This window comes from Ailuropoda melanoleuca, chromosome 1 (assembly GCF_002007445.2).
Source record: "Ailuropoda melanoleuca isolate Jingjing chromosome 1, ASM200744v2, whole genome shotgun sequence".
NCBI classification, from domain to species: domain Eukaryota; kingdom Metazoa; phylum Chordata; class Mammalia; order Carnivora; family Ursidae; genus Ailuropoda; species Ailuropoda melanoleuca.
Genome location: NC_048218.1, coordinates 191,351,459 through 191,359,896, shown reverse-complemented (window position 1 = coordinate 191,359,896; position 8,438 = coordinate 191,351,459). Strand labels below are relative to the sequence as shown.

Sequence of the window (8,438 nt, the reverse complement as noted above, 5' to 3'; positions counted from 1 at the left end):
AATCACCTGCTGTATGATCTTAGGTAACTCAGTTTCTGAATGTGTGTGTTTATTCATCAGTGAAATTAGGGTTAATACCTATTTCACTAGAGAACATAGATTTGTAACCTGGAATCCATAGATAGTTTTCCTTACAACTACATACATCGTTACATATTTCTTGGCCCTTACTCTTTTCCTTGGATTCTCAGAGGAGTCTTTGAACTCCCTTCCCCCAAATTAAGAATCTCTGCCTTGGAAGTTACTGTGAATTTGGTAAAAGATAATAGGTACAAAGTGCTTTAGTAATGTGAAAAACATTGTTTCAAATAGATAACAATCACTCTCTGCTTAGACCACTTAATTTGTATTTCCTCTCTTTTGGAATTCCTCGATAAACACGTCTGATTTTTTGCCATATCTCCTTTCCTCCCTCCTTCCCATCTCTTCCTTCTTTCCAGTTGCAGAAGATCTAGAATAGAAACCTGATCTAGAATAGAAACAATTTTCCAGATTTAAACAGTTGTCAAACCTCTAGTTCAGCCCTAGGCTTATTAACCTGAAGTGTTTCCAACTTCTACCAAGTGCTTTGGTATTTAAAACTGACTTTAGGGTCTTTGATTTCCATAATATTCTTCTAGTTGCTTTTGTGTTAGTGATATTTCAGCCCCATGTCTATATTTATAGAGAAAAGATTAATTTTCTTTTCTCTAATCCTTTGAAAGAGACACCTTCAGCTACTTACCCCATTTGAACTTAGGAGAAATATTCTCTCAAGTATGAGCTTATCTTTTGTCAAAAAAAAAATCACCCTAGATTTCTTTCATAAGACTCTTGCACATTAAACCAGATATAGTTCTTAACAAACCATCCTCACACTTACTGGATTAACACAGTTGTTTGGTTTGCGTGTGCCTCTGGCCGGGGCTCAGCTGAGTGGTTCTTCTGCTGGCCTCTCTCTGATGATCTGCAGTGGTTGCAGCACAATGGTGGCTGGGGCTAGAGTATCCAGGACAGCTTCACTCATGTCTCCCACTTTCATCCGGTCATCTGTCATCTGGGACGTTTTGATCTCTTTTTCTACCTGGCTTGCTTGGTCTTCTATATGTGTAGCTGCATATCAGTAGATGTTTGAGAGGAGAAGCCCCGCCATCCAAATGCCTGTCAAGTTTCTGCTTGCCTCATGCTTGCTAACATCCCTTTAGTCCCTGCAGTCCCCGCCTGGAGTTGGTGTGGGAGGGCACGGCACAGTTCACAGCTCACAGCTCATCTCTTTTTAAGGCTAATTTGCATAATTTGCATTTAGATGATCCCCTCTTTATAATCTTTGCTTATTTACTTATTTACGTATTTATTTATTTTGGCGATTCAGCTATTTTTTGTGGTCTCCCCCATCAACACATACACCCAAGCATAACTTAAAATTTGTTTTAAATGTGGACATGCAGAATTTTCCTGTAATTCTGGGGGGTTTTTTTTGCTTCTGTTTGGATAAGGAATATGATTATTTTTTGCAAATTGTCTATATGTTAATAAGTTTTACCTAAATGGTGAACCATAAGTGTCCTTCCCCTTTACTTATAGCCACTCTGGGTACGGGACATCAGTGAGAATGAAGTTCGCCCTTTGTTCTAAGGAAGCTCAGATTTAGAAATCTAAACTAAATGACTGACAAATCGAAACAGCTTGAGGCAGTTGAGTAGAGGATGAGATTTTGTTACAAGTATTTCTCTTTTGCAAATTGTTTTCATCAAACTCCCCATTAATATATTTTAAGATTCATTGTAATACACTATTAATTACTTGATAACAGAAGTAGAAGGGGTGGTAAGAGGGGAAAAGGAATTTTTAATTTTTTTTTAAGTTTAGGAGGTTGGTTGTTTTTTTTAATTTAAAGATTTTATTTATTTATTTGATAGAGAGACAGCGAGAGAGGGAACACAAGCAGGGGGTGTGGGAGAGGGAGAAATAGGCTTCCCACCGAGCAGGGAGCCCGACGCGGGGCTCGATCCCAGGACCCCCGGGATCATGACCTGAGCCAAAGGCAGACGCTTAATGACTGAGCCACCCCGGCGCCCAGGAGGTTTTTTGTTTTTGTTTTTTTGTTTTTGTTTTTTTAAGTTCTAGGAGTTGCTGTCATTTCAGGACAATCAGAAATCAAAAATTAAAAACAAAGCGTCTGTGGTATTAAAATATATCGAGGAAAACATTTGATGTGACATAGCTCATCTGGAGTCAGTCTTAAAGATTGATGAATGTCAGGTCATTTTTCCAAGGAGAGTAATAGCCTTTCTCTTCCTTTGAAATACCCAAGGAGCATTTTTTTTTAAATTAAGAAAAAAAAGATTTATTTATATTAGAGAAAGAGAGAGAGAGCACGTGTGGGAGGGCCAGAGGCAGGGGGAGAGAGAATCTCAAGCAGACTCCACACTAAGCACAGAGCCCAATGTGGGGTTTGATTTCATTACCTTGAGATCATGACCGGAGCTGAAACCAAGAGTCAGATGCTCAGCTGACTGCACCACCAGGTGCCCCTCTGAGGAACTTTTTAATTTATGAGAAAGACCTGACAGATTATGATAAAGATCTGGTTACGGTTCCAGAACAGAAAGCCAATTATACCAAACGATAGCATTTCCGAAAGCAAGGTACTTAAGTGTAGTACTTCTCAAACTTCCATGTGCATGCAGATCTTGAGGAGCTTATTAAAATACAGATATCAGGGCGCCTGGGTGGCTCATTCGGTTAAGTGTCTGCTTTTGGCTCAGGTCATGATCCCAGGGACCTGGGATCGAGCCCCATAGTGGGCTCCCTGCTCAGTGGGGAGCCTGCTTCTCCCTCTCCCTCTGCCCTTCCCCCTCCGCTTGTCTCTCGCTTTCTCTTTTTCTCAAATAAATAAAATCTTTAAAATAAAATAAAATACAGATTCTGATTTGGTAGCTCTGGGTGTTCATTTCTGATAAGCTTCCAGGTGATTCCATAGTGCCGGTCTGCCAACAAGGCTTTAGTAGACCTAACTCTTCTGGGGACCCTGTCCTGGCCCGGCCTCTAAGGGAAACCCACTTAATTCCAACACACTGGTATGTGACTTTTTATTTCTGTCATTGACCTCTGGCAGGACAAACAGAAGTCCTTTTAGCATCTTTTCACACATGCTCAAGCCATGTATTTCACAACTAGGAAATAGACATTAATTTAAAACTACGGTTGGCCCTGGAACAACACAGGTTTGAACTTAGCAGGTCCACTTATGATGGATTTTTTTAAAAAATAAATACAGTACTGTAAATGTATTTTCTCATTCTTATGATTTTCTTTCTTTAAAAAAAAAAGGATTTTATTTTTAAGTATCCTCTATACCCAACGTGGGGCTGGAACTCTCGGCTCCAAGATCAAGAGTCGCACCCTCTACCGACTGAACCAGACAGGTGCCCACTCTCCCTTATGGTTTTCCTAATAACATTTTCTTTTCTGTAGCTAGCTTTATTGTAAGAATGTAGTATGTAATATAACATTTTCTTTTCTGTAGCTAGCTTTATGGTAAGAATGTCGTATGTAATACATATAACCTACAAAATACATGTTAATTGATATGTGTTTATGTTATGGGTAAGGCTTCTGGTCAGTAGTAGGCTATTAGTAGTTAAGTTTTGGGGGAGTTGGAAGTTATCTACAGATTTTCAACTGTTCGAGGTGGGGGGATGGCTAACCCCAAGTTGTTCAAGGATCAGTTTTATTTCCTGTGGGTCCGTGGCATTGAGTCATTTGTATAAATCTGGCCTTTGTTAATGGCTATAACTTGAAAACAAAATTCTTCGGTTTAAGTTGAATTGATTAATCCCTCAGGGATTTCTTATCAAAACCCTCATATCTGGCTATCAACAAGACTTCTGCTTGTATCAGATTCTTCTTCAAAGCCAAGGTAGATAGAGGGCCAAACACTCTGGTCTGCCAACTTTTGTCAAGTGCTAGCTGGTAGAAATGGGATCAAAGTTTACCAACACTCCCAAGACTTCCTCTGAACCAGGGAACCTAGAGGTGTGGCTGTGGTCCCTTACTTTGGGTGCTTTCATTTCTCCAGAACGGTTTCTTATACTGGGCTTAAACATCTCTTTGGAGATACCGAAATCCAACCTGCATTTTTTCTGTGCAGTTTTCACAGTATGTTCTTTCTTCTGACCTTCCTCTTTACAGAGGGAAGCAGTGCAACCCCATAGATCTAGTCCATCCAGGAGTCCTACCAAAAAGTTTGTTTTTCAGTTAAAAAGTATTTTTAATTGGAAAATTATGTACTAACCTTCACCTTGGTGTAGACACTACCAGTGGAACTCATGCTTTGAACAAAGGCAGTGTGGGTAACAGGAGTGAAGCCTTTGTAATCAGACAATCATCCTAGCTTAGTTGTTACTGGCCTGATCTAAGTCATTTTTCTAAATCAAATTATGTCAGGTGAGGCTTCCCACTTCTCAGGGTGTGTGGGAAATCCAATCTCAGTTGTCATTAGGATCCCTCACTTCCCAGAAGAAGAGCCAGGACTTCAGGTCCTCATCTATTCCTGGTTACCACTGTTTGTGCACCTGCCCTGGACCCCTGACATCACCCAGAAGGGAGGCTCGTTAGTAGCTCTGCTTCCCCCCTGGCCAGCTCACTAAAAGGGTGTTAGTCTCCACAAGAACTGTGCCCACATCTTTATCTGAAATCTTGGTCCAGCAGCTGTGTAAATGGGTCAGGGCTTTGCTCTTCATGGGACCCTAAACCTTTCCCCTCCCAGCTTGGGGAAGATCAGTCCTATGGGTTGAATAACTCACTTTCAATCCCACAAGCCCACAACCTTCATACCCATTGCTTTGGAGGATTCTGGCACTTGAATTCCATTGGTCTCCACCTTTAAAACTCAGAGGCCCCCAGGTTAGTCCACCCACCTAGGGACTTATCCTCTTTTTGTTCTAAAACATCCTCCCCCCAAAAAACCAAAAACCTGTTTACAACTACTGCTGACATTATTGTGTGTTTATTTGGAGCCAGGTGCTATTCTAGAAGACCATTAAATATCTTTATTATTAAATAATTTTTATTGTTATGTAATTTATTACTAACTTTAGTTTATGTAACAACTCTGGATGGTATTCTTCTCACGTTTACATGTAAGGAAATTGTGGCCTATGGTGGTTGGGTGGGTTTGACCAAGTGCCTGCAGCCAGTGAGTGGGAGAATCTGCAGGTGAGCATGCAGGTGAACAGAGATGTTTGGTTAGTAAACCCTGGAAACATGCTCGCTGGGTTCTCCCATTGCCGGTGACTCAGTGTATTTCCTTTATCTGAAGACCTCGGTGTAGTGTAGTCGTTTATACCCAGGTGCCCTTGCGCCTGAACAATCTGTGGCCCTGCATCACCGCTGTCTCACTCTTCCCATCTTTTTCAGCAAGAGGAACAACTTTGACCCCGTAAAGAGGACAGAGCTGCAGAGGTCCCCTGGGGAGTGTAGCTCAGTGGGGGAGACATCCAGTGACTCCTGTTACAAATTAGTGGCCCTCGGCCTCTAGTTTGCTGAAGAGGGCAGAGAACCTCGAAAGGCCCCAGTGTTGACTACCTTTGAAGAATCATGGTGAATTAGAAAGGGGTCAAATAAAGAAGGAAAACCACCTTTGTCCAAATTTTAAATAAAGCAAGAGTGTCTGGAAGCTTAACCAGATGCTTTGACTATCAGTTCCCCAGTGAAACATAGAGTCAAAGGGATGATTTATCAACCTTTAGAAAAGCATGTGGTATTCGTAGGTCTAGCACTTCACTAAAGGACAGATATTCAACTGACTTTATTTCCTGTTTTGAAGGAGCCCACATATTAAGGATATGTTGTTGACATATTTTGTCTTGATTTTACTAAAGCATTTGACCGAGAATTCTATGAAGATGGTGACATGTTGATTAGATCAGTAGTTTCCCCTTGCTTTTCTTTTCTTTTTCCTTCCGCCTTAGACCAGATTCTCATCTCTGTTCCCTATCTTTTGGAAGAGAATTATTGAGGAAAGGGCCCAGGAATCCATATATTAAAATCCAGGTCCACCGCAGCCGTTCCACAGACTGCTGTTTGAGAAACGCTGACAGACATTTTCAGATTTGGGTGGGAGCAGGGAATCCCCTGCTCAAATAAAATTTTATATAAAACTCTGCCATGTAGAACAGATAAAGTGACATAGGGCTAGTATAAAGTTTTTGAAGTCTACATGTGTAATGTTTACTGAAGAGTCAGAACCATGAGGCTCTTAACGAAAAGAGGAAACATTTAAATCTGGTGTTGATAGTCACTGTGTAATAGCTGTATTCACATCAACTTCTGTGTTTAATAAAATTGTATCTGTTGCTTTAAATGCATCATGTTTAAGAAATCTGCTCTTACAGGTAATTACTCACAACCTGTAACAGGGTGTGTGTGTGTGTGTGTGTGTGTTTTGTTTTTAAATAACTTGTCTTGGAATCCCAGGATGCTTTTCACTTCCACCAGCCTGCGGTAGGGAATATTTGTCTCAGAGCCCTGACCCTGTACCGAAACCTATGGAAACAATTGCGCACATTCCTTATCATAAATCTAAAGTCATACAGGAAACCTCTAATTCTGAGAATAAATATTTACCCTCTCTCAAGTAGGATATTATCACAAAGGATTTTTTGACTGTGGTGAAAGCAGAGCCGCACGGATGCCCCTGAGCCCCGCCCGGCGTGTAATGGAGCCCCGCACCGGCTGTGGTTTCGTACTTGCGTGCTCCCTTGGACAACCGCACGAGAGCCTGCACGTGAGACTGAGGCGAGGGTACAACTTCCCTTACTCATGTCACACTTCCAGGAAGCCCACGTGCGCATGGACAGGTGGGCTGCGAAGGCTCCCCAGACAGGATCGTTAGGTGGGACCTGTGTATCTGCCGTGGGTGAAAAGTGGGTACGTGTCCACCATTTTGGTGTCATTCAGAACGACTGTAGCTTTTAGAATATCTAAAATACGTTCAAACGTGAGAGACAGATGGTGGTATCCTTGGAGCATTTCCATAGAAGTGCTCTTTTTAAAAACGTTCGTCTAATATTGACTGACTTACGTTAGGAAAAATGTTTGGTTTCCCACGGAATACAGAGGAAGTTGGGGACAACTAGGTGGTCACAGACAGAAAAATACGACAGTTGAGAACATTGAGTTTGTTTACACAATGAACAAAGTACTGTTGAGTACAAATGGGGAAGTGAGCTCTTCTGGCCAGAAAATTAGGGAAGGCTTCCTGGAAGAGAAGACATTTGAGGAGGCCTTTGAGGATATTTAGGTCTTGGATATGAGAATATTAGGGAGAAGAAATGATACTCCAGGGCATTTCACCTTTTTGGAGAGGATAATTGTAGGCAAAAGATAGTGTAGATATCACTCTCTCTTAAACAGATAACCTTCTTCACTAGTAAATTAGCTCTATATGCCTTTAAAAATGTAATCCATTCATAAGAAGCTCAAAAAGGAACATTTTCATATATTTAAACATGCCTGAGGTTTCCTTCAAAGTTATTACTGTCAGTGATTCACTCGCTCACATTTAGACCTTCCCAGTGATACTTTGCTCAACTTGGTTGCCCCTTTAATAGGTCCACGCACCATACATTTGCCCTAAACGTGGCCTCTGAGCCAATGATAGCCATTCATTCATTCCTTTATTCACCCACACGGGTGTATTGAGTACCTTTATGTGCAGGTCCTGGAGAGTTCTAGGCGCCCAGCAGTGAACCAGTCAGCACTGGTGCAGGGACTTGGATGTCTGGAAACCACCTTCCATTCTTATCACTGAACTGCATTTAAAAAGATAACAGTGCCGCTTTTCCCACAAACTGATAACAGCATAAAGCGTGCACATCCCAGAACTTTTACATTTTAACAAGGATCAAAAGCTTCGCCTAGAACTGCTTTCTAACCAGGCAGTGTGTGAAGGGAATTGTGGTTTGAGCCTTGGGACTTTTCCAGCTTATTTGGCTTTTTAAACAAGCAGGGTTGGTACTGTCCTTTTCCAAGGTGGGGAACTGGCTCTGATAATTATTCCTCTCAGGAAAGTAGCCTAAAGAAAACTCTACAGCAGGGGGAAAAGCAGTTAGATATACCGTAACAGAAAAGAGCTCTTGTTACGATTTTGCCTTTTTGAGGGGCAGGAGAGCAGAACACAGAGTGGGGAGAAGAACACAGAGCGCACCCTGCCCCCTCCGTTGCACAGCCCAACTATTGGTGGCTGTTGTCCTTAGGCAAGTCATTTAACCTCTGTATGCATCTGAAAACACCGATTATAATGATAATAGTACTCACCTCAAAGGATTGGGGAAGGTCAAATAAGTTTTACTATATACAGAACATTGAGAGTTGTGCCTGCCATAGAGTAAGCATTAGGTTAAGATTAGCTGTTATTTCTTTCAGCTACGCATTTTTCTCATTTTTCTATTTTC

General features: G+C 41.5%; 1 long non-coding RNA gene across 1 annotated transcript in view; it reads left to right on the top strand.

Annotated features, from left to right (window-relative positions):
* The first annotated feature begins 2,845 nt into the window (after positions 1–2,845).
* LOC117802303 overlaps positions 2,846–8,438 on the top strand; it is an 82,674-nt gene continuing 77,081 nt past the window's right edge. Inside the window, exon 1 of the long non-coding RNA XR_004625426.1 lies at positions 2,846–6,912. This is a non-coding gene — a long non-coding RNA (uncharacterized LOC117802303). The remainder of the gene's footprint in view (positions 6,913–8,438) is intronic.